The 26,725-nt window shown below is 48.0% G+C and overlaps 1 protein-coding gene across 1 annotated transcript in view; it reads right to left on the bottom strand.

Moving 5' to 3' along the window:
- LOC134501946 (N-acetyltransferase family 8 member 3-like) overlaps positions 1-26,725 on the bottom strand; it is a 104,298-nt gene that overhangs the window by 12,004 nt on the left and 65,569 nt on the right. The window lies entirely within an intron of this gene.

Raw genomic sequence — 26,725 nt, forward strand, 5'->3', positions numbered from 1 at the left:
CTTTATATAGGAGAGCTTGGCTGTTGCTATGCAAAGGTGTTCCTGCCCTCTAAGAACTTGAGAAAAGTGCAGTTTACCGGATTTGAGAGAGGAGGCGCTCTGTGGTCAGGCCCCCTGCGGTTTGTGTCTCCTGCTCTGATGGTCTGGATTCCCTGTGGGGCTGTGGCTTTGCCTACTAGCCTGGGCTGTCCACCTTGGAAGGAATCTTTTGTTATGAATATGGAGATCTATTTGGCTGTTCACCTGAATGGGCTCTGCTAAAATTCGGTGAATGAGCAACCTTTTGTTTTCCAAGGTTTCTGATTAAATCGGAAGGGAATCCTTTGTTTAAACAGCTGGGCTTTCTTTTACATTTTAATCTCTGGCATCCCCTTTTGCATGGAACCCATTTTATTTTGTAACTTTTAACCTTTTACCTTGCTCATGGGGAAGGCAATATTGCAGGAAGACAGTGTTCTGGAGGAGACAACATGGTGGGCAGAGAGAGAGAGAAATCTTAATTTCTTCCAACAGTATGTTGTAGGAACATAGCTATTATGGCTTCTGCATTGTGCTTTATCAGAAGGTGTGAGCCAGGCAATTGTGGTTTATTTGAAAAGCCAGAGGGAAAATAAACCATAGTTTAACTGTATCCCTAACACATCTGAGTGTCCTTCTTGTCTGGACTACCTCGCAGGGCTGGCACAGCCTCACTTATCCTAGGGCTTGATTTGCCCCCTCCCCCCACATCCCAGTAACTGTTCACCAGGCACTATGAGGCAATCTTGGCCTGCACCCATCCCTCGGTTCTTCTCAGGTACCCGTTGCTGGAAGCTAGCCCATATAAGGCAATAAAAATCCTTTTTCACTTTCAGAAAGTAGGGTGCCTTCCTGTAAATGAAAATGATCCAGCTCAACCCGCAGCTGTATGGGCAAGTCCAGGCTTGTCAAGTGCTGCACATCTCCACATCTAAGGCAAACATCTGGTCTGTTTGCCACCAAATTTCTCCGGCTGGTTTCCCTTTTCCTTCGGTGCCCCTTCCCAGATGCCCGGCCCAGCTGAGCTTCAGATTAAAAGCATCTGGAGAAGGTAAATGCATCCAGATGAGAATGGCTGGGGATTATTGTCCCGGGAACTCTCGGTTCTTTAAAACCTGGCATGAGTTGCCAGTGAACCAGCAAGGTGGGACTCTCTTTTATCGCGTTATTCTGCAGGAGGAAGGGCACCCTTGACTTTAGTTCCATAAGCGAGCCGAGCTTGCAAATCAGTGCAACTTTTATACATGTTTAGAACAAAGAGGTACATGATTATCGGCAAGCAATAATTATTTGCACCCTTGAGTGGGCAAAACACTCCCCAAAGGTAGGCACTTTCGCGGTTGCTGGGGAGAACTATGGGCCCGCTGTTATCTGTCTGTTCCCATTGTGTCCACAACTGACCACTTCCTCCTCCAGTTTGGGGGGGGGTGTTGCTGCCCTTCTCTGCTTGCACCTGATTGATAACGGATGCCCCCCACCTGGGAAGAGCTCCAGGCTTATCTATCAGCCTTGGAAATGCTCAGAGCAAATGGGTTGGGGCAGCTGGTTTCTGCTGCCTTCTTCATCTTAACCCTAAAATCACCATCCCATCAGGGTCACGGTCCCCTTGCAAGCAGCATTTTGTTCCTGAGAGCAGTCAAGACACCTTGCTGGAAAGCAGAGCTGAATCAGTGACTGTCCATCCTGTAGAACTCCAGCTTCTCTGATCCCAGCATGAATGCAGAAGCTCTACATCAGTGTTTGCTTCTCAACCTTGGCAACTTTAAGCCATGTGGACTTCAACTCCCAGAATTCCCCAGCCAGCCATGCTGGCTGGGGAATTCTGGGAGTTGAAGTCCACACATCTTAAAGTTCGGGGAGCGGGCAGTGGGCAGGGCCAGGCTGGCAATTTGCACATAAACCTTGTCTTTGTCCATGCATGGTTGCCCAGTCAAGGCTACAAACTCAGGGGGTCTTCCTCTAACTTAACCCAAAGAGAATTAGATGTTAAAGAAGAAGATAAAAGATAAACAAGGAAAGGGGAGAGGAGGGGAAGAGTGGGAATTCAGGAATTAATAATTAAGCTTGGTGGAAGGACTTTAAGAGGGAGCCCAGTGGGAAAAAGTAGAAGAGGGCAAGAGTAAAAGGCTGCCAAGAAAAAAAAAAAGATGTAGAAAAAGAACAAAAGACAAAGGGGTTAGGTTAAGATAAGTATGAATGAGGAACATTTTGATCCTGGTGGCTTAATATCGTTTCCGGCTTCACCACTTTTGTCTGAGCGGAGGAAATGCAGGCAGCAATGCTTTCAGGGCTATTTTTAAAAAAGAGACACCCAAGTCCAGAAAACAAGAACAGAAAAAGGAGAACTGAGAAAACGAAACAAAACCCAAGGAGCTAAAAGAATCTGGCTCAGCTGAAAATGTTCAGACCAGGTGGGTGCATTCAGTTTTCCAGATGGCCCAACTTCAGGGGGATCTCAGGGTAGCTGTAAGGATTGCCTACCCTAATAGACTCAGACTCACAAGCAGGAACTAACCGCTGAGCTGCTGAGCTTGCCAATCGGAAGGTTGGCGGTTCGAATCCGCGTGGCGGGGTGAGCTCCCGTTGCTAGTCCCCGCTCCTGCCAACCTAGCAGTTCAAAAACATGCCAATGTGAGTAGATTAATAGGTACCGCTTCGGCGGGCAGGTAACGGCGTTCCATTTAATCATGCCGGCCACATGACCACGGAAGTGTCTATGGACAAACGCCGGCTCTTCGGCTTTGGAACGGAGATGAGCACCGCCCCCTAGAGTCGGACATGACTGGACTTCATGTCAAGGGTTAAGGTTAGGGTTTACTAGTATGCAAATACAGAGAAAGCTGAGAATGAGCAAAAGCACACCAAATACAAACTAAAAACCCTCGGCTCAAACGTAATCCCTCCCCTCGCCCTGCCATTGCAAACTCCCCCCCCCCCCCAGGTGCTGGTAACTGTTTCTGCTGATGTCCTGGGAAAGGAACCTTGAACACACGAGATAACCAAACACATTCCAATCCAGCTGCAAACAGATAACAATCCCATGAGACAGAATCCTCCTCCCCTCCCAGACGAAACACACATCAGCCAAATGACATGCGAAACGTTACAATGTAACGGTAACATTGGAACAGCGAACATGACATACCGCCCCGCCAAAAACACTAAGGAGCAGGTTTCAGAGGATAAGCTAGATGAAAGCGTCTAACTAAAACAGGAGAGTGAACATCACGGGCAGACACTCACTCAGGGTGGGGAAAGTGTTTCCACCGAATGAGGTACTGCAGGGTGCCATGAAGTCGGCGAGAATCAAGGACCTCCTTCACCTCAAAATGTTGCTGTCCATCAATCATGATCGGAGCAGGAGGTGGGGGTTGGTGCCAATGGTGGGAGTGGTTGACAGGCTTGAGCAAGCTGCAATGAAAAACAGGATGTAAACGTTTCAGATTGTGTGGCAAATCCAATTTAAACGTGACAGGGTTCACAACTCCCACAACGGGAAAAGGACCAACAAACTTAGGAGCCAACTTCTTCGAGGGTTGAGGGGACTTAATGAACTTGGTGGAAAGGTAGACCTTATCACCAACTTTAAAAGCAGGTTGAAGGGCTCGTCGCTTATCAGTGTGCAGTTTATAGGCAGATTGGGCATCAGCCAACGCCTGCTGAATTACTGGCCAGGAATCAGCTAGCTGAGCAGCCCAATCAGAAGCAGAGCAGGGCTGCGTGGGGGGTTGGGGCAACTCAGGAATGGGGACAAAATCCCATCCAAAAATAACATGAAAAGGGGTGTGCCCTGTGCTCTGATGAACGGCGTTGTTATAAGCCACCTCAGCAAAAGGTAGCAGATCAACCCAATTATCCTGCTGATAGTTGACAAATGCCCTCAAAAACTGCTCCAGGGTCGAATTGAGAACCTCCGTAGATCCGTCAGTCTCCAGATGCGATGCAGTGGACAACGCCTGCTTGGTGCCCACCAGCTTCAAAAATGACTTCCAAAATTGGGAAGTGAACTGTGTCCCACGGTCCGTGACCAAGCGGGAGGGGCTACCGTGAATCTGGTAGATGTGGATTAGAAAAAGGTGGGCCAATTGCTGAGCCCACGGAATAGAAGCACATGGAATGAAATGGGCTTGCTTGGAAAAGTAGTCCTTTACCACCCAAATCACAGTCTTTCTCTGACTAGGAGGCAAATCCACAATTAAATCCATAGAAACCTCCTCCCAAGGACGGGAGGGTCTGGCAACCGGCTGCAGCAGCCCGTGCGGTTTGCCCCCCTTCCGTTTTGACATGGCACAGACAGGACAAGAAGCAACATAACTTTTTACATCACGTCTTAAGGTGGGCCACCAAAACTGGCGCCGTACCAGGTGCAATGTTTTGACAAACCCAAAATGACCAGCCACTTTATCATCATGAGACCTAATCAAAATTTCCCTTTGCAAACTGTCAGGGACATAGAGGCGGTTTTGCTTCCAAGCTAAGCCCTTGTCAAATGTAACATTGTCTCTATTTGCTTGCAACCAAGTATCAGATTTCAGCTCTAGCAGAAACTGTTGTTGCAATTGCGAGGGAATTGGCGTTCTTCCCCCAGCCGGTGAAACTGAAGCTGGGGGCAGCTGCGCACGAGTTTGACTGTGTGTGACAGCCTGCAAACCCAACTGGGGTTCTGTCCACAGTGTACCCACAACGTCAGGTGCCTGGACCGAATCCTGGGGCAGGCGGGAAAGCGCATCAGCCAGGAAGTTTTTCTTGCCTAGAATGAATTTCAACTTAAAGTCAAAGCGACTGAAAAATTGAGCCCAGCAGATCTGCTTAGGACTGAGCTTACGGGGCGTGCTGAGCACTTCCAAATTTTTATGGTCAGTCCAAACCTCAAAAGGACATTTAGCCCCCTCTAATAGGTGGTGCCATGCCTCCAAAGCAGCCTTGACTGCAAAAGCTTCTTTTTCCCAAACATGCCACCGCCTTTCCATCTCGGAAAATTTCCGGGACAGATACGAACACGGCTTCAGGCGGTTGTCAGCATCTACTTGCAGCAAGAGCGCTCCAGTTGAGAAATCGGAAGCATCCACTTGAACCACAAAGGGTTTAGTGGGATCAGGGTGTTGAAGAATGGGTTCAGCAGTGAACAGGCTTTTGAGTTTGTCGAAAGCCAACTGGCAGTCAGGTGTCCAATTGAGCAATGCCCCCGGGTTCTTTACCTTGTGTGTGTCCCCCAACCCCTTCGTACGTAACAAGTCAGTGAGAGGCAATACAATTTCAGTGAACCCCTGGATGAATTGGCGGTAATAGTTGGAAAACCCAAGAAAACTTTGGAGCTGCCTGCGGGTACGCGGGTGCTCCCACCCCAAAATAGCTTGAATCTTCGCAGGATCCATCTCAATGCCTTTGTCAGAGATCCTGTACCCCACGTAGTCAAGCTGAGTCTGATGAAATTCACACTTAGAAAGCTTAGCACAGAGCTCAGCCTTTCTCAGTTTGCTAAGCACCTGTTTCACCAAGTGCTCATGTTCCTCTTCCATTTCAGTATAAATCAAAACATCATCCAAATAGACCAGTACACCCTTGAACAAATGTTCATGTAACACTTCATTGATCAATTGCATGAACACCCCTGGTGTCCCCGCCAACCCAAAAGGCAAAACTTTATACTGAAAAGAACCCAGTGGACAATTGAAAGCAGTCTTCCACTCATCCCCCTCCCATATGAGGATGCGGAAATAGGCTTCCCGCAAATCCAGCTTAGAGAAGATTTTCCCCTTAGCCAGATGTGCTAACATGTCTTTTATTAATGGCAGAGGATATTTGTTTAATATCGAGACTGCATTTAATCCGCGGTAATCTGTACAAAGTCTCAATGTCCCATCCTTCTTCGCTTGAAACAAGATGGGGGCGCCCACTGGCGAATTTGCTGGTTCAATAAAACCCCTGGCCAAGTTTTTGTCCACAAACTCCCTCAACGCCGCCAGTTCCCTTTGAGTCATGGCATAAATTTTTGGCTTGGGCAGTTGAGCGTCGGGGACCAACTCTATCGCACAGTCAGTTTTTCAATGGGGTGGGAGTTGGTCCGCTTCTTTCTCGCCAAACACATCCGCAAAGCCTTGGCATTGCTCCAGCAAGCCCTCCAGTGGTGTGACAGCGAAATGTGGGGTTGCTGCCACCGCCCTCCCCACTGCAGCCTCCGGAGCGTCATCCTCCCCAGGGGCTTGATAGAAACCATCCCCAAAAGTCAAAGTCCTGTGCACCCAATTTATATAGGGGTTTTGTTGGACCAACCAAGGAATCCCCAGAATGACTAGGGGATGACCCACAGGTGCCACCACAAACTGCAGCCCCTCACGGTGGCTGCCCAATTGTAACGCCACCATTCCCGTGAAATGGGTGACCGGTTTCCCTCCCGCAGTAGAACCATCCAGCTGGGTGAAAATCACGGGACGCTGCAGTGGAAAGCTGGGTAACTCCAGAGCAGCCACCACATCAGGGTGCATCAAGCAATGCGAACACCCCGAATCGATCAATGCCCAAACTTCAACGGTCCTTGTGCGGGAGCCTAACTTCACTTTCACGTTCAGTGTGGGACAGTTGGCACTCACCGAAACATCTTTGCGCCCGTCCTCCACCACCTGCCCACAGGCGCTCTTTGGAGCAGGTGGCTGGCATTTCCCGCCGGCTGGTGTAGATCAGGCTCCCCCTCGCACCCGAAGTAAGGAACCTCCTCCACTTCAGTTTCTGCCTTGGCTGCCTTCATTTTCCTGGGTAGGAAGGGTGATTTCCCCACCAGCTTCCCCGAACGATCATCGGTCTTGTCCTTCGGGCACGCCACTGCTCAGTGACCCTCCTTTCCACATCAGAGGCACTGCCCTTTCGCATAACGGTGCTCCCTCTCCTCCTCCCAGGCACGTTGACTGGACTTTCCAGTAGGCGCAGCAAGGCGGGAACCCTTGCTGAGCCCAGAATGTCTCATCACCTTCCTGTGAGCGAAGGTCTCATGGGCATGTTCAGCCTTCCCTGCCAACTGTATCCATTCATACAGGGTATCTGGGTAGTCCCTACCCAGCGACCACCTCAGGACCTCCGTGTTCAGACTGTCCTTAAATAGCTCTATTAAGGTAGATTGGGACCAATCCTCAACCTTCCCAGCCAGAGCCTTAAATTCCAGTGCATAGTCCATTACAGAACTTGGCCCCTGGCTAAGCTCCCTCAGCGCCCATTTTGCCCTTTCTTTAGCTAACGGGTCTTCAAAGTGTAGCTTTAACGCCCACAGGAATTCATTGAACTCCTCCAGCTCAGGGGCATCTGATTGACATAACTGCACAAACCAATCGGCAGCCCGCCCCTTCAGCTTAGTGGCAATGGCATTAATCTTGGCTCTTTCTGAATGAAAATACGGTCCCCATTCATCCATATAACTCCTTGCATTAGTAAGGAAGAACGACAACTTAGTTGGATCTCTGTCAAATTTAACTGTAAAGTCCTTAACCCCCACTCCGGGTGGTCCCTTCACCACATCTGGGTGGTCAGACTTTCCTTTAGCTCCCAGGGATTTCCGCTCTCGAGGAGGGGACTTTGAAATTCGCACCCTCAGTGCCCTTGCCTCCTCTCTGTGCCGGGTCCTACTCCTTTCCTCCGAAGAAGGGGGGGGGCGAAGAAGGGGACAAATGTCTATTACTAGACTCCCCTCTCCTCCTCTCCCGAGGACCCCGGTCCATTGATATTTTCTGGAGCATGAATTCTATTGACTCCAATTTGGCCTCCACCAGTCTTATACGGTCAGGGGTTTGGGAATCCTCCTTTCCCTCCTGCCTCACCACGATTGGGGACATTGGGTATCGCTGCTTCCAAGACATTTTGGATGTCCCTGGTAGGGGTCCCTGTGCTTCATCCCAGGTGATCATCTCGCGTGGTGACTTGCTGGTCGGTTCAGGGGCTCTTTTACCTCCAACCTCCTCTTCTCCCAGGCTGGAGCTCGACACCTCTCGAATTTCTGAGAGCTCCCGAGTAGGGACCCTCTCTGTTCTTATCACCATGGAGTCGGGTTCCCCCTCGCTCGATTCCTCACTTTCTGTGGTTTGGGGATTTGGTTTGCTCATCGCTAGCACTTCTCCCTCACAAAATAAATCTGGAAAGGGGCTAATGGAAAATTTTTTGAGATTCTCAGCTTTATGTAAGGATTGCCTACCCTAATAGACTCAGACTCACAAGCAGGAACTTAATGATATCTGATTTATTAAAGAATAGTATGCAAATACAGAGAAAGCTGAGAATGAGCAAAAGCGCGCCAAATACAAACTAAAAACCCTCGGCACAAACGTAATCCCTCCCCTCGCCCTGCCATTGCAAACTCCCCCCCCCCCCCCAGGTGCTGGTAACCGTTTCTGCTGATGTCCTGGGAAAGGAACCTTGAACACACGAGATAACCAAACACATTCCAATCCAGCTGCAAACAGATAACAATCCCATGAGATGGAATTCTCCTCTCCTCCCAGACGAAACACGCATTAGCCAAATGACATGTGAAACGTTACGATATAACGGTAACATTGGAACGGTGAACATGACAGTAGCTCAATGTGGGCCAGTCCTGAGTTTTGATTTACAGAGAAGGCAAGCTGCCTGGGTGGGGGTGTTGGGCTTCCATTGCAATGACGCACTCACCACCTTGCGGATTTTGAGGCCGTGCCTTGAGAAGGAAAATCCCTGCTCTTGGCTCCCGGCCGTTTCCTTTCCAAACCTCTTCCGCCACCCTGCTGCCAACTTTCCACCAGCGGGGCTCAAAGGGAACTTCCACCCTCCAGGAAGTGCAAAGATACTTCTAAACATCAACCAACCACCCAGTCTTAGTTTGCCACTCGAATTCAGAACAGGTGAACAGCTCCATTGGACTACTTGCATTCAAGCCAGCATTCCTCAACCTCAGCCACTTTAAGATACGTGGATTTCAACTCCCAGAATTCCCCAGCCACCTTAATTTCTTCCACACTTGCAAAAATCTCGTTCTGCTTCATTCCTGTTTAGGCTGACCACACGTCCCATTTTGAACAGGACAGTCCCGTTATTTTAACATCTCCAGACCATCCTGTCATTTTAATATAAATGTCCATTTTGTCCCATTTTCTTAAAAACCTTACTTAAAAATTTGAAAGTTCCCGTGAACCTGTCAAAAGGCAGTCTGACTTTGGGTGGAAGGAGGGGGAGCTCAGCAGAAACGGTGGGGGAAAAGCCGCAGAGCTCAACCTGGCGGGAAGCCTAAAAAGAAAAAAGCAGGATTGGCTGATAGGCGGTGGTCAAAGGGTGAGCCAGCTGGCTCCTGCCTTGAAAGGGAGGGGAAGAAAAGAAAGTAAAAGCACAGCTAGAGGAGGAATGGCTTGTTGGGGACAACCGTTCGCTAGACTCTCCAGCCCAGCCTTGCCTCTCGCAAACGAAGGAATCCGAAGATTCCCAGCCTGAGAAAACTACAGAAGTTCCTGCCTGCTGATCCAGCCCGTCGGCCAGCCCTGCCCCCTTTTGCCATCCCAATGTCCCGTTTTTGTCTCAAGGAAATATGGTCAGGCTATTCCTGTTGCGCATCCTCCTCAGTGGCCTTGATCAAGATCCAGACTAGCTGCTCAGTCCTAGTCTTGCATGACACTTCTCCTGGCCCCAATCCTCTCTCTAGCGAACCTGCTGGCTGATCTCCTCCATGGTGGGATTTGCTGGCCAATCCACCTCCCTTGAATCCAAATTGCAGGCACCCACATCATCCATAAAACCTCGTAAAGGGTTTTAGGCTTAAATGCTTTGTATGAGTTGTCCATCTTCATGAAACAAGACTGTCCCATACCCAGCTGAAACACAGAAGCTACAGAACAGGGGCATCCATGGGGGAGGGTAGTCAAAAATGTCAAGATGGTGACCTTGACTGCTTGATCAAAACCCTGCCCCTGTGTGTTGCAAAGCACATTTTTAAAAAAAATGTGGGGTTTCAGCCGTGCATCTTGACTTTTTTGCCATTCCCTGTTGACACCTCCATTGCAAAATTAGGCAAAAGAGCTTGTTGAGATTAGACTGATTTTTGAGGAAGTGGGAGACCTTAGAAGGACCAAAGTTAGTGGAAAAATATTTCCCTATATGGCCAAAGGGTACTGCTGAGGGCTTAGTATGCTTGAAAAGTTTAAGTGACTTTTCTTAATTGGCTAAAATATGCTGGTTTGCATTTTACTAATCTCTGACCTGCATTTTTCCAATAAAGTATACACTTCATGTTAATTTGAGGGTCAGGAGAGAATGAATAAAGCCTGCATGCTGAAACAATACCGTTTTGGTTTATTCCTCGACAACTTCCTGCATTCCCCCTTCTCCTCTTACTCACAAGTAATCATTCTGTCACTGGATCTCCTAACTCAGTGTTTTTCAAATAAAATCTGTGTTAGTTCCCCTGGCTTCTGGCTGCCACAGAATAACACAACTCTCCTCCTGCAAGGTTTACAGTTCAAAATGTACAATGTCTTCTGCCCAAGGAAGCCACTATAGTTGGTCAGGACCAACCTATACGCTGGTCATAGTGAACATCAGGGGGAAAAACCCCACACCAACTTTGGCTTGCATTTCACTTAATGCCAGATCCTGCACGGAGCAGGGTTGGGACTAGATTACCTCTGAGGACCCTTCCAATGAATTGTGAATTATGAATTATGATTTTATTAAAAGGCACAAGCTGTTCATTTTGTTAAATTCAGTCCCTGTGTTCAAGCTTTGCAAAAAACAGAATAAACAGCTGAGCAGAGCGAAACCTTGGTCCCTGCAGAATTTGTGAGACAGAAAGCAGGCTAGCAGAAAGTTGTGGTTTGGTATTTGGCAGTACACAGTACCAAGAACAGAATGTCTATTTTTTTTTCCTTTTTATAATCAACCTGTGAACAATCACATTGATAATCATGTAATTCCTTGTTGCTTGTCTATAAATACACCTCGTTTCCTGGGTATCTGTGTACTGCCAAATACAAGCTGGCTGGGGAATTCTGGGAGTTGAAGTCCACACATCTTACAGTCGCCAAGTTTGAAAAACACTGAGTTAGGAGATCCAGTGACAGAATGATTACTTGTGAGTAAGAGGAGAAGGGGGAATGCAGGAAGTTGTCGAGGAATAAACCAAAACAGTATTGTTTCAGCATGCAGGCTTTATTCATTCTCTCTTGACCCTCAAATTAACGTCAGGTGTATACTTTATTGGAAAAATGCAGGTCAGATTAGTAAAATGCAAACCAGCATATTTTAGCCAATTAAGAAAAGTCACTTAAACTTTTCAAGCATACTAAACCCTCAGCAGTACCCTTTTGCAAGTGTGGAAGAAATTAAGCATATGCAGGGCAAATTACAGCTGTTTTTGCAGAGAGCTCCTAAGCATAGCTAGGGTCTGAAATGTGACAGCATTATCTAGTTCAGTGTTTCTCAACCTTGGCAACTTTAAGACATGTGGACTTCAACTACACTGATCCAGTTTGTAAATAGATGCCCAGTATAGCCACAATTCTGTATTCGAAGCTAGGTTCAAGAGGAATTTTCTTTAACAGAGAGCAGGCTAGTGGAAAGTTGTGGTCTGGTATTTGGCAGGTGCTCAGGGCAATACAGAACCAAGCACAGAGGGCCTATTTTTGTCTTTTCCGTTTTTATAATCAACCCGTAAGCAATGACATTGATAACCATGTATTTCCTTGTTGCTTGACTATAAATTCACCCGGTTTCCTGGGTATCGGGGTCTGGCCCAGGCAGTGTGGCCAAGCATGTCTGTGTGGGCTTGATCCAGCTTTGCAAACCCGTCATAAAGTGCATGGAGATGGAAGTACTTCAGCCTCACCGCTGACTTGGTGATTGGGAAGGGAGAATTTTCTCCAACGCAAGGCAAGCAAGGTTGTTGAACTGTGGGACTGCCTATAGGCTACCTAACTGCCCTTGGCATGACAAAAAGCTAGAGAGCGGTTGGGTGAGACAGCAAGAGAGAGGAAAAGGAACTGCGTTCTCCATGCAGGCGGCCCTCTTTTTGCGTATGGGTGTCTGGGTTAGGCTGGCTGCAGACCTGTATGCTTGAATCAGTGTTTCTCAACTCTGGCCACTTTAAGATGGGTGGACTTCAACTCCCAGAATTCCCCAGCCAGCCATGTCCATGCATCTTAAAGAGGCTGAGGTTGAGGAACGCTGGCTTGAATGCAAGTAGTCCAACGGAGCTGTTCACCTGTTCTGAATTCGAGTGGCAAACTAAGACTGGGTGGTTGGTTGATGTTTAGAAGTATCTTTGCACTTCCTAGAGAGAGGATTGGGGCTGAGGGGTGATAGGAGGAAAAGCCACTGTACCCAGGTCCTCCTGCTCCAGGGTTGCCAGTGGTGCATCTGCCAAAGCTGGACAGACCACCTCCTTCATCATCACCATCACCATCATCATCATCAAACTGCCATAACATCTGGGGACTCCCATATAGCACTTCCCACGGAGTTGAGATGGGGGAACACAGCAGCCGCTTTAAAAGGCAGGCTGTCGGGCTTCCAGGAATCCCTCCCCACTTTTAAAAAATGCTTTCGGGGCAATTCCCCAGCCCAAGGAGTTCCGGTCATTTTCCTTGGTCGGAACGAATCGCTTCTGCTGGAAGCCCAGGGTGGGGTGGGCGGTTGGCCATCGCTGGCGGGAGCAGATAAGCAGGAGGGGAGGGTGGCAGATCTTCTCTTTTTCGCGGGGTGGGGAGAGATCGTCTCCCGCCCAGCATTTTAGCCCTTGAGACCCAATTTCCGAAAATACTAACTCAGTCGCAAAGTCGGGAGAAGTGAAGCGCGGAATCCCACGAGGTGCCTTGAAGCTGGCCGCAGTTCAGGCGGTTTTCCGGGAAAAAGCAAAAGTTCCCTCAAGTCCAGCCGACCTGGACGTGTCAAGGCAGGTTTCTTGGCAGCCTCTTGGAAGTGATCCGCTATTTTCAGGATTCTTTTTCTCACCTTTCCAGACCTATGCCGGGATCTCCTGGTGGTCTCTTCTCCAAGTCCTAATCAGACCGGCCTTTGAGTTCCGAGCCCCAAACTCCCTCGTCCGGATAAACCCATTTCGGGGCCTTCCGATGCTGTTCCGGGCACTCGGGCGGCCAACCCTTCGCCCCCCTCCTCCAAATCCCGCCCCGCTGGCTCCACCCGCTCCAGCCCGGACCGGCCAGGCCCCTGCGCGCCTCCGGCTGGGCTCAGTTGTCCGCGAGTTCCTTCTGCGCTGGCAGCTCCGGAGGTCCGAGCGCCCCCAGGTCGTGGCCCAGCCGCCTTGAAGCCCCCGGAGGAGGAGGAAGGCTTGGGCGCCGCGGCTCCCGGGACAGGGACTCCGAGCGGGGCGCGCCGGCCAGGTTCTGGACGGCTCCGGCAGGTACTGCATTCCCTCTGCTTTCGGCGGCCCCGGCTAGGCGGCGGGAGGGGGCGTCCTGTTGAATTTCTGCCTTTCGGACGTTCTGGCCCGAGGAGACGCAGGTGGCCCGCCTGCCCCCCAGGGGCGAGAGGGAGAACTTCTCCCGGAGAAGCCGCGTTGCCCCGGGGCGCCGAAGCCGGGAGGGAAGCCTCGACGCGCCTTCTAGCGTGCTCGGAAGGCGTCGAATCCTCCTCCCTTCCCGGCTGGCGGAGCCCCGACCCGGCCGGCTTTTCTCAGCCGCTGACCTGGGTAAGCGAGTTGTATGAACTCGCCCCGGGAGAGTGCGGGGGGGGGCGAGTTGAGGGAGCATAAGAGACTCGCTGCAGCGGTGCACCGCTCCCGTGGGCGAGTTCCCACGACAGGTTTAATGTGGCTGCGGAATGAACCTGTTTTCGGCCTTCACACAGTGCGCCAGATCATGAATTCATCTCCGGGCTTGGATTCACCCCACCCATGAAGCCACAACCGGGTCGGGGTATTGTGTGAACAGAGTGTTAGGCTTTTTCTTAATATGTTATGGAATACAGACCCAAAGACTGTGTAGGTATTTGTTTTTCCCACAAATTTTATTGTACAAAAGTTAACCCCTATTCCTTACTTCTAAACTTAATGCTAATTCTGTGCTCGTTTCTATTTTCCTACCTATCTCATTCTACTGTCTTATACAGCTATATCAATTCTTATTTAATCTGTAAATGCCTGTGTTCTGTTTCCATGTTCCTATTCTGTGTTTGCAGCACTCTGTTCTCCTATCTTAACTATTTCTTGGCCCTTTAAATCTTTCCTTTTCCCCCAGGCTGTCAGCTCTTGCAGCCAGCCTCAGTCCATTTGCACGTGGGAACCCCTTTCACTCCCCTATGGACCTGCAAGTGGGCTCCCCCCACCCCCAGTCCTCTGCCTCTGGAGCCTGGTCTGGGGTGCTCTTCCCCTGGGCTGCTGCCTGCAGTGGGCTTGCCTTGGGTTGCTGCTGTCTGGCTGCTGAGGTCCCCACCATTGGGCGGGCGGTTTCGGCAGTTTCTCTTTCTCCGTCTCCGCTGCCTTCCTGGCTTGACCCCTTTCTTGACACACCCATGCCCACGCTTGCTTTCTGTTTCATTTTGGGGACAAACTCTCCCGTGAAGGAGCAGGTGGGGCTGTCTTAACCCTCCTTCCAGGCAGCACCAAAACTCTGGGTCCCGGAAGGGGAAAGAAAACTCCGGGTGGTGAGTTCCCTCTTCCACACAGAGGCTGGCAGCAAAATCCAGGATGTCAAGTGGTGACGCGGTGCTGGTATTCCAGAGAGCAGATCCCCATCCTGGTGCAGAGCACAAAATAAATACCTCTGAAAGCACCTCAGGTAAACGGGGACCCCTGGAAGGAGCAGGATGATCCCATTGGTGGAAAGGGTAGCTACCTACGGTTTGACAAAAAGGGTCCTGGAACCCAAAGGCAGAAAACCAGAAAGCAGAAAAGATGGAATAATATTAGACCATGTTCTTGGAGGAGATGAAGCATCTGTTTGCTGCCTTCCCTTATTCCCTTATTCGGTTGCATCACAAATCGCAAGGGGATGGGGCAGAAGGCTCTCTGTGGGCCTGGATCCATTGGGCTGCATTCACACAACCTCTTCTACAGTATTCTCACCCAAGCACCCCAGGAACTAGAGCAGGTTGAGAGGGAGTGCCTGGCTTAAAAATTCCTAGTGACTTGAACTCGGATCTCTCCCCATCTCGTCTACCTCTGCTCCACCGTCTCTATCATCCTCCAAGCAGTCTTCCTCAACTCGGTGCTTCCTGTATGTTGAACTACCGTTCCCATAATCCCCAGACACATCAAAGGTGATGGGCTGGGAATCTCTCCCTTTTAGCTCTGGGGGGAGGGGGACGAGAGTCACAGTCCCCCAACTCATGGAGGCCGTCAAGCTTGGGGTGGGCAGTTTGGTGACCTCCTGAAGCTTGTACTACAGTTCCCATGGTGCCTGATCCCTGGACAGTCTGGGCCCTCAAGGAGTCGGAATCCTCAATGACGAGGAGTAGGTAGGCTACCCCAGATGGCCTACCTCGCAGGGAAAAGCAAGCTGAAACATGGAGCCTGCCTTGTATTTTTTGCTGAGTCTACTAGCTGTGACTTCTCTCCACTCACCAAAGTGTCAGCCCTTCAAGGTAGACCCAGCTGGGAAACCAAAGTTATGAATGCTAGCACTACTTTGTTATAAGGTTACGGTGACAGAACCTTGCAAGTCTGAATGTGCTTCCCCCCGCCCTCCCTCCCTCCCTCTATCTTCGTGAGACCAAGGCAGGATCTTGACCCAGATGCATTCTCAAATTATACGTCTGCCCCGACCCAGGTGTCTTTTATCTTCCTCCTGGTCCTCGAGGTTATTCTCACAGCCCATTACACAAAGTGAGTTGGTAGCAAGGGTACAAGTGGGCATTTGGGAAGTGTCTGACAAGCAGGTCAGGGGGTGGGCACAACTGCCCATCCCCACGCCCCAGAAGTTGGGGAGTGGCTTGCTGATTAGCAGGATTTTCCTTTCCTCCCCCCACCCCAATTTTTCAAAAGGTCACCTTGACCCTTTTTATTCTTTTTCACCAGCCAGGACAGATTTGAAGAAGGGAGTGGGGCAGAATGTATTTCCTGTTGGCTAATCCACAGGAAAATGGGAGCTTTAGAGACAGGGTCAACTTTTTGCAATCTTTGGCTATTCTTAAGACGCCGTCTGGAGGTAGGGAGCAAATTCAAAACTCAGTGCTAGGGCTGCTGAATTGCCTGTGCTTGAAAAGCCTGGCCTTTGTCATATGCATTCTTGGCTTTCCTCCCTGCTCTGTTGCACCAGCTGGAAAAATGTGAGGTTTGGGGTTAAGTTGCCCTGATGTATGTGAACATTTAACAACTGGTTCTCATGAACTGGGCTGAACCAGCTAGATAACACCCCGGTTGTGGTGCAGGGCCGGTTGATGGGGACCTGAGGCTTCCTGGATGTTGTGCCAAATTTAAGTATCATCCTACCCAGGAAAGCTAGTTTGAAATCTAGTGGTTAAGGCAATGGGCTAGAAACCAGGAGGCGGTGAGTTCTAGTCCTGCCTTAGGCATGAAAGCCGGCAGGGTGACCTCGGGCCAGTCCCTCTCTCTCAGCCCAACCCACCTCACAGGGTTGTTGTTGTGGGGAAAATAGGAGGAAGGAGTACTAGGTCTGTTCGCTGCCTTGAGTTATTTATAAAAATAATAAAGGCGGGGTAGAAAATAAATAAAATAAATCTGGAGGAGTCTGCTGCCACTTTTTCAAACTAATAAATTTATTCAAAGGCAGAAGCTTCTGTACGCCGCATCAGATGCATGAGCTTTCTTGACGAAATAAAGGGCAGTTCACAACAGTGTCTGCCTTTGAATAAAGTTTGCTAGTCGGGAAAGGTGCCGCCAAATTCCTTCTGATTTGGGGCGACCCCACACCCACACGAGGGTCTCCTCCCGCGGTGTCTGTTGACCGTTTATCCAACGGTGGCGACCTGATTTAGAAAAGGATTTGTTGGTTTGGGATAATGCAAATGATAACCGGCTTTCATTTTAGCAGCTGTGATGGCTTCCTTTATTTTATAGCCCCTCTTTTTATATAACATTTACTGTTTTTGGTTTGGTTGCTGTGAGGCTGGGCTACTTTATTTGTAAGCTTAGATGTGGAGAGATTTTGGAGACAGGTTAGAGCAAAATTCACGGCTTGTGTGACGATCACTGAACGTAATACAGCACGAAGCAGGTTCTAACTCAGAGTCTGTTGGAGTGGGCCGCCATAATAAAATTTAATAATGATGTTGATAATAATAGTAATCCAGGCACACTGACCACTGATTTATTCCTCCTCCTGTGCCTCTCTGACCAGCCTTAAAACGTAGGGATGGCTTCTGTAATCCAAGGAAGGATGGGCCAGGAAGCTGTGACTAGGACAGTGTTTCTCAACCTTGGCAACTTTAAGCTGGGCGGACTTCAACTCCCAGAATTCCCCAGACAGCACAGCTAGCCGTTGCACCACACTCGCTCCAAGTGTCTGCTTCTTCTCGCGCCCGTGATGGATGCTCCACTTAACGGACCGCATGATGAACAGATACGGACAGCCCCCCCAGAAGCGTGGGGAGGTGGGTGAAAGGGACTACCTGCCACAGCCTGCTGGGATGAACTGGAACAATTCTGTGCTGAAGAACTTCGGAGGAGCAGGAGAACGAGGTCACGGGGCGATTAATGGAGGAAGTGCCAAGAGTCAGGACATGAACTTCAGGATGCTGAAGAATAGCAAGTTCCTTCCTGAAACTTCTTTCGAACTCGTACAAATGCTTCATGACCAGATTGATGGAAACCAGCTAGCAGGAGTCCAAGGCTCTGAAGTTCTGCAGTAGAAAAGCCAGAGGAGGGTTTTGCCAACCCTTTTCGCAATCCATGGGGTGGGAAAATTGTGTTGACTGGTGAAGTGCACCCCTCATTAGCTGTGCCAGTGGTGAGACAGCCTACCTAGCTTTTTACCTCGGCCCTGTTATTGCCCCAAATTTAATTCGGCTGGGTCAGCTCAGCTAACTGGAAGAAGAGAGAGCGCAGTGGGAGGCCCTTGTGGCTTTTGGTCATGAAAAACGGAACGATAATGAGATGCATGGCAGTGGGAGGAGAGGAAATTGCCAGGGTTGGAATTTGAGGAGTAGAGACCCCATGTTTGTTTATTGGCCGATCTTGCCCGTTACTAAGCAAAACTGTTAGAAACTAGCAGATAGGATGTAGATAAGCTGGGAGCAAACAAATTACAAGTACCCCGTAAGCAGAACCCTACTGAGTTTCATGGTGTGGGCAGGAGAACGCAGGGACAGGTAACTTGGCTATGTTGAACAACCTAATAAATTGTGACTTTGTTCTTCTTCAACTGCATTTCTCTAACTTTGCTGCCCTTGCAAGAACCCACCCTAAGAGGGGATATGCCTTGTAAGAACTGTATACAAGGAACTCACCTGAAAAGGGGAACTGCCCTTGCTTTGGAGCAAACTTTGCAAGTGCCTTTTCTTCTGTAAAGTTATAAAAGAGATTTCCATGTCTTGCGTGTGGTTGGCGCTGCACGCCAGGCGCAACAGACCCAGAGGTTTGGGGACAACACCAGAACTGAGAAATGTATGAAAGGGACAGCTGTATTGACCTTGAGTCAAGAAAACTATGGGATCCTTGTGCCGAATCCTCTTGCCTTTGGGGAGGGGTTGCACTCACTGGGAACAGAAGTGCCTAGAACAGTGTTTCTCGACCTTGACCACTTTAAAATGTGGGGACTTCAACTCCCAGAATTCCCCAGCCAGCTAAGTTCTATAGAACTTAGAATTTATCCCTCCCAACAACTAGAACTAGGGTCTTTGAAGCTGTGCCCTTCTGTTTACTCCTTGTGTTGCTATTTTGGGAGTTTGTGTTGCTTTGTTGTGTTGTTGTTTGGATTTTTATTCACTGGCTTGAGCCCTGGCATGTAAACACACATTTCTTTCTTCTAAATTTCTGCATTTGGTGTGAATTGAAAGAATGTATTTAGTGGAGATACTTGGTGTACTTCTGCCTGAGGCTGATGATAAGAAAGAGGGGAGGGGGGGCTAAGCTGGCAGACTTGTTAGGACAGATAATTAGCTGAAGATCGAAGGTGTGAACAGGAGGAAGCAACTGGGGGAGGGAAAAAAACCATGAAGATTTTGTGATGGCCTCTGATATGAGAGATACAGGAGACTGCCTGCTCACAAGATAGTTGATGATTTCAGATGGGGAAATTGGCTGGCTGGGGAAAAGAAACCATCCAGAATGGTGCACGACCTTGTTGGGCAAATTGAAAGCTTATAAAAAAAAATGTGGCCTGTTGGAGGTTGGACTAGCAAGGCCTCCAAGAAGTTAAAAGACCTCACTATCTGCAGGTTTGTTTGTAACCCTGCTTAATGAATACCACTGGACTCTTACTGAACTGAAAAGAGTTAGAACATTGCTTCAGGCTTTATGCAGAAATTTAGGCCTTGCCAGAGAAGGAGAGTCTAACTGAAGGAGTTGCAATAACAGGGAGAGTAGATGGGCCGGAGGATGAATGGACCACGTTGGTAGAGCGGCTGAAGCTATGAAGCTAACCGCTGATGCTTGAGATGCTGTATCTGCTTTGGAGGATCCGAGAAGGAACAGTTAGAACCCAGGAATATCAGTGCATGTGACAGGTGACCACTCAGAAGAGGAGGTAATCCTAATATCCTGGACCTTGGAGGGGATGAAAGGCCGGGACTTTGGGGTAGGAGGCCAGAAGGTCTCCATCACTGCTTGATGCTGAATTGAGGCCAATTCTCTTTGCACTGACCTGGATCCTTGTTGAGTCTTTGCCGAGCTGGCCATTCAAGCAAGAGCTGCAGTGCTGGGTAAAATAGTTATTTTTAAATGGTTGTTTTGTTGTATTGTGTTTGCTTATTTTGTTCACTGCCCAGACTTGCTTTTGGGAGATGGGCCACTATATCAATTTGTTTAATAAATATATAAACCTCTATCGTGGCATTTTGATGATCGGATCCCATTTGGGAGATGGGCAGCTAGATATATTTGATAAAGAAAGAAACAAGTGAACAAACGCCGTAAATAATTGGATGCATTTTGAAAAGCCTAAGATGGGGTTTACCTTGGAGATATATGCCTTTTGCTTAAGTAAGAAGGAGAGTCAACTTTCACTGAGACTCAGTTGCTTTTGTTGGTCATCAAAGCCATCCGGTGAAATTAAAAAGGGGAACTTTCTGATGCTTTGATTCAACAAGAAACAAAGGAAGTCAAATGAGACGCCGGGGCCCGTATCTGGCAGAGGAGGTACCTTGATCACAAAATAAGATGCTGGCAGCTGACAGGAAGCTCTCCCAGCTGTCCTTTCAGCAACCATTTGCTGAAAACATGAGTCAGGTGAATTTAGAAAGTCCCTGTTCTCACCCCCTGAGATGTATTGCAGTGTTTCTCAACCTCAGCAATGTTCAGATGGGTGGACTTTTCAACTCCCAGCATTCCCCAGCCAGCATGGCTGGCTGGGGAATGCTGGGAGTTGAAGTCCACCCATCTGAATGTTGCTGAGGTTGATAAGGGCCCAGGTAGACATAACAAAATTATTGTTTAATGTTTGCTTGCTAACAAGGCAATATTCAATGCATATGGTTAAGTTTAAAGAGGATGTGGGTTGGGCAGGTGGCTGACAGCAGGTAGAAGGCCTGCTGTGCTCAGAAAAATGGGAAGGTTGGTTTCAAAGTATTCAGAAACCACAGAATGACCTAGTTACTCCAGTTACAAGGCCACCAGCTGACCTTGCTGTGACCTAAGGGCTAATTAACATAGTAAAACGCACACCCCTAAGGGGGGTGGGTCTCAGGAAACCTAGAACATGCTAAGGGATATTATGGGATAGCATGTAGCATGTAGAGTTACCGCACAAGTGCTAAAAGAAATAGCCAATAAAGAAATGTTGTTGCCTTTATTTCCTTGCTAGAAAATGTGTAAAAGGGAGGTCAGGTGTGACGCTTGCGTTCCTGCAATTGGCAGGAGGCCTCTCTTGTTGCTGTGCCCAGAAATGAAAGAGAACAAAGGGCCTTCCTGCCTCGGTGTGGCTTATTGGGTGACAACTCACGCCGAGTCATGGGCCTCTTGGCCAACATGGATGATATCTTGAACAATTAATTTTAAAAAAAAGGAAAAAAAAGAGAGAAACACTGATCTATTCTGTGGTTGTCCAGGCCAGAGAGACAAGGTTGTCGTTTTTGGTTGTTGCAGCCAACTGGCTTGATTCGGTGCCTTGTCCAGGGGTGTTCTTTAGCCACAAGATGTCCATCTTTGTCATAGTCCGTCGGGCTTGTGGGACACTCCTTGGCCAGGAAGTGCTCCAAGTCATTGGGCTGGTCACTCTAGCACAACCACAACCACAACACAATGAGTGTGCACAGGTTTGTTAGGTTAACCCCAGGAAGGAACAGTATCATACTGATCTGGGGAGAACTGAGAAACGTCCCTGGTGTTTGGAACAACCCTGGGCTCCTGCTTGAGAGAGATTCCACCACTGCTGTGTTCTTGACAGGTGACCACCTTCTCAGCAAACCTGGCTTCAAGTAATTAGTTCAAGACTGAAACTGATATAAAGGTAGTCCTCGCTTAATAACCATCCATTTAGTGACAGTTTGGACTTAACAGTGGTTGTGAAAAACCCGACTTATGACCGGTCCTTGCACTTACAGCTGTTGCAGTGTCCCCGCAGTCATGTGATCGCAATTTGGGCACTTGGCAACTGCTTCACATTTATGACTGTCACAGCGTCATGTGGCCATGTGATTGCCATTTTCAATCCCCCTGGCCTGCTTCTGGCAAGCAAAATCAATGGGAATCACCACATGATTTGCTTAATAACCACTACACAAAGGTAATAAAATCGGGTCAGATCCGCTTAATGACCACTTAGCTTAGCAACCAAAATTCCGGTCCCAATTGTGGTCATTAAGCGAGGACTGCCCATATAGCTAACAGTTTGATGTGAATTGCAGTGGTCCTTTCTTCTTTAGGTTAGACAGTACTCAGCTCTGGATGAGAAGTTAAATAATCTCATGCTTGTAGCATTGACATCCTCAATACTACTGATAGAATTTTTACTTTTCTGTTTTTATCTTCAAGAAGCTTTCTAAATAATAGAATGTTAATAATTTTTAATCATATTCTACAAACATTACATTTGGTAATGCTTATTGTATAAACATTTCGTCTAGAGCAGGGGTCCCCAACCCCTGGGTCACGGACTGATACCGGTCCGTGGCCTGTTAGGAACCAGGCCGCACAGCAGGAGGCGAGTGGTGGGCGAGCAAGCGAATTTACAGCCTGAGTGTTTACAGCTGCTCCCCATCGCTTGCGTCACCTCCTGAGCTCCGCCTCCTGTCCGAGAAAGCAAGCCCATTGGCTGCTCTCTCCAAACAGCGTGAAGAAAAAAGAATAAAAGGTCGGGAAAAAGAGGAAGCGCTTGAATCATCCTGAAACCAACCCCCACCCCCCCAGTCCATGGAAAAATTGTCTTCCATGAAACTGGTCCCTGGTGCTAAAACTGTTGGGAACTAGAGGTTAAGGCACCGGGCTAGAAACAGGGAGACCCTGAGTTCTAGTCCTGCCTTAGGCACAAAGCCAGCTGGGTAGCCTTAGGCCAGCCACTCTCTCTCAGCCCCAGGAAGGAGGCAATGGCAAACCACTTCTGAAAAATCTGCCAAGAAAACTGCAGGGACTTGTCCAGGCAGTCTCCGAGAATTGGACACGAACGGATAAAAAATAAACAAATAAGCACTATTGCATTGAAATCTGCACTGAATTTGTGTAATGTATCCAGATTTATAACATTACAATACAGTAAAAGGAAAAATAAAACTCCATGAAACCAACAGCAAAAGACCCAAAAATAAAAGTTAACAAAAAATAAACCTGGCTTCTTTGCTTCCTGTCTCCGCACTTGTACACCCTTGCTGAGATTCTGGTTACCTGGTTACCTGACTTGAAGCTACATCTGGGCGATTTGTTTGAAGCTTTGATAAGCGGCATGTTGGCCCCCAGGTGGAATTAACCACGCAAGAGGCTTCACTTGGAGACCTTTCTCCTGGTGGGATGTCATCATCTCTGCTGTTAAGCATCTGCCTCTTATTTCGTGTGGCTTTGCTTACGTTTTATCAGTTGTTTTTATCTCTCTATCAGGGATGTTTTAATTTGCCCTTTTTCTACATAAGAGAGTCTTTTTGATTGTAGTAGCATGGAAGTATGCCTGATAAATAAATAAAGTTGCTTGTTAGCTGCCTTGTAAAAAAAGGAGACCGGGTTTGATCCATATCAGCTTTGCCACTCTTTGCCGCTCTGCTGCAAAATGGTAGTGGATTTTGGGGAGTTTTCTGCTGCTGTTGCGTTACCAATCAGGTTAGGAAGGTTACCGGTGTGTAGCAGAAACACAAAAGCAGCAATTGGACCTAGTAAGCTGAGATTGGTCTGGATGCTGTGGACTCGGGGCCTTGAAGCAGATGTGGTCTGTGGAAGATGTTCACCTTGGTGTAGGAATCCAGATTTCCTCTGAGAGAGCTGGTTTGTGGGCCTGACATCCTAGTTATTACATCCTAGTTATTTGTTTCACAATACTGAAACTGTAAGATTTATGAGGCTGGCACGGTGGGCTACTAAGGAACTGCTTAGGGCAGGGTTTCTCAGCCTTGGCCACTTGAAGATTTGTGGACTTCAACTCCCAGAATTCCGCAGCCAGCCAGCCAACCCTGTGGCTTGTTCAGGCAAAAATGAGATCTGCAATTCTACATATGTCAGTAAAGAGTATACAGTATACACACCGAAGTAAATATTTTTAAAAAGACTAATGCAAAACCTTACATCAACTGTGCAAATGTTAAAGATTGAATGGTTGATATAAGTTTACGCATTGTTTTGTTGCTGTTTATTCGTTCAGTCGCTTCTGACTCTTCGTGACCTCATGGACCAGCCCACCCCAGAGCTTCCTGTCAGTCGTCAACACCCCCAGCTCCCCCAGGGACGAGTCCGTCACCTCTAGAATATCATCCACCCACCTTGCCCTTAGTCGGCCCCTCTTCCTCTTGCCCTCCACTCTCCCTAGCATCAGTATCTTCTCCAGGGTGTCCTGTCTTCTCATGATGTGGCCAAAGTATTTCAGTTTTGCCTTGAATATCATTCCTTCAAGTGAGCAGTCTGGCTTTATTTCCTGGAGGATGGACTGGTTGGATCTTCTCGCAGTCCAAGGCACTCTCAGAATTTTCCTCCAACACCACAGTTCAAAAGCATCGATCTTCCTTCTCTCAGCCTTCCTTATGGTCCAGCTCTCGCAGCCATATGTTACTACAGGGAACACCATTGCTTTAACTATGCGGGCCTTTGTTGTCAGTGTGATGTCTCTGCTCTTAACTATTTTATCGAGATTGGTCATTGCTCTTCTCCCAAGGATTAAGCGTCTTCTGATTTCCTGACTGCAGTCAGCATCTGCAGTAATCTTTGCACCTAGGAATACAAAGTCTTTCACTGCTTCTACATTTTCTCCCTCTATTTGCCAGTTATCAATCAAGCTGGTTGCCATAATCTTGGTTTTTTTGAGGTTTAGCTGCAAGCCAGCTTTTGCACTTTCTTCTTTCACCTTCATCATAAGGCTCCTCAGTTCCTCTTTGCTTTCAGCCATCAGTGGTATCATCTGCATATCTGAGATTGTTAATGTTTCCTCCAGTGATTTTAACTCCAGCCTTGGATTCCTCAAGCCCAGCTTGTCGCATGATGTGTTCTGCATACAAGTTGAATAGGTAGGGTGAGAGGATACAGCCCTGCCGTACTCCTTTCCCAATCTTAAACCAGTCTGTTGTTCCGTGGTCTGTTCTTACTGTTGCTACTTGGTCGTTACACAGATTCTTCAGGAGGCAGACAAGATGACTTGGTATCCCCATACCGCTAGGAACTTGCCACAATTTGTTATGGTCCACACAGTCAAAGGCTTTAGAATAGTCAATAAAACAGAAATAGATGTTTTTCTGAAACTCCCTAGCTTTTTCCATTATCCAGCGGATATTGGCAATTTGGTCCCTAGTTCCTCTGCCTTTTCTAAACCCAGCTTGTACGTCTGTCAATTCTCACTCCATGAATTGCTGAAATCTACCTTGCAGGATCTTGAGCATTACCTTACTGGCACTGTTTGATAGTTTGAACATTCTTTAGTGTTTCCCTTTTTTGGTATGGGGATATAAGCTGATTTTTTCCAATCTGATGGCCATTCTTGTGTTTTCCAAATTTGCTGGCATATAGCATGCATTACCTTGACAGCATCATCTTGCAAGGTTTTGAACAGTTCAGCTGGGATGCCGTCATCTCCTGCTGCCTTGTTATTAGCAATGCTTCTTAAGGCCCACTCAATCTCACTCTTCAGGATGTCTGGCTCTGGCTCACTGACCACACCGTCAAAGCTATCCCCGATACTGTTATCCTTCCTATACAGGTCTTCTGTATATTCTTGCCACCTTTTCTTGATCTCTTCTTCTTCTGTTAGGTCCTTGCCATCTTTGTTTTTGATCATACCCACTTTTGCCTGGAATATACCTCCAATGTTCCTAATTTTCTGGAAGAGGTCTCTTGTCCTTCCTATTCTATTGTCTTCCTCCACTTCCACGCATTGCTTGTTTAAAAATAATTCCTTATCTCTTCTGGCTAACCTCTGGAATTTTGCATTTAATTGGGCATATCTCCCCCTATCGCTGTTGCCTTTTGCTTTCCTTCTTTCTTGGGCTACTTCTAGTGTCTCAGCAGACAGCCATTTTGCCTTCTTGGTTTTCTCTTTCTTTGGGATGTATTTTGTTGCCGCCTCCTGAACAATGTTGCCAACTTCTGTCCATAGTTCTTCCGGGACCCTATCTACTAAGTCCAGTCCCTTAAATCTATTCTTCACCTCCACTGCATATTCCTTAGGAATATTTGTGAGCTCGTATCTAGCTGATCTGTGGGTCTTCCCTAATCTGTTTAGTCTGATCCTACATTGTGCAATAAGAAGTTCATGATCTCAACTACAGTCAGCTCCAGGTCTTGTTTTTACCGACTGTGCAGATGTCCGCCACCTTTGGCTGCAAAGGATGTAGTCAATCTGGTTTCGGTGTTGTCCATCTGGTGAAGTCCACGTATAAAGCCGTCTCTTAGGTTGTTGGAAGAGAGTGTTTGTTATGCAGAGTGAGCTGTCTTGGCAAAATTCTATCAGCCTATGTCCTGCTTTGTTTTGTTCTCCCAGGCTTACCTGTAATTCGAGGTGTCATTTGACTGCCCACCTTAGCATTCCAGTCTCCCGTGATGAAAATAACATCTCTTTTAGGCGTGCTGTCCAGTAGGTGCTGCAGATCCTCATAGAACTGCTCTACTTCAGCTTCTTCAGCATCTGTGGTTGGGGTGTATATTTGGATCACTGTGATGTTAGATGGCTTGCCCTGAATTCGAATTGAGATCATTCTATCATTTTTTGGATTGTATCCAAGCACTGCTTTAGCCACTTTGCTATTAATTATGAAGGCTACTCCATTTCTTCTGTGGTCCTCTTGTCCACAGTAGTAGATCTGGTGGTCATTTGATATGAAGTGGCCCATTCCAGTCCATTTCAGTTCACTGACCCCCAAAATGTCTATCTGTAATCTTGACATCTCACCAATAACCACATCCAATTTGCCCTGGCTCATAGATCTTACATTCCAGGTTCCGATGGTGTGTTGATCCTTAGAACATCGGATTCGCCATTCACCACCAGCACCGTCGGCTGCTAGCCGTCCT

The sequence above is a fragment of the Candoia aspera genome, chromosome 8 (genome assembly GCF_035149785.1).
Source record: "Candoia aspera isolate rCanAsp1 chromosome 8, rCanAsp1.hap2, whole genome shotgun sequence".
Taxonomy (NCBI): Eukaryota; Metazoa; Chordata; class Lepidosauria; order Squamata; family Boidae; genus Candoia; species Candoia aspera.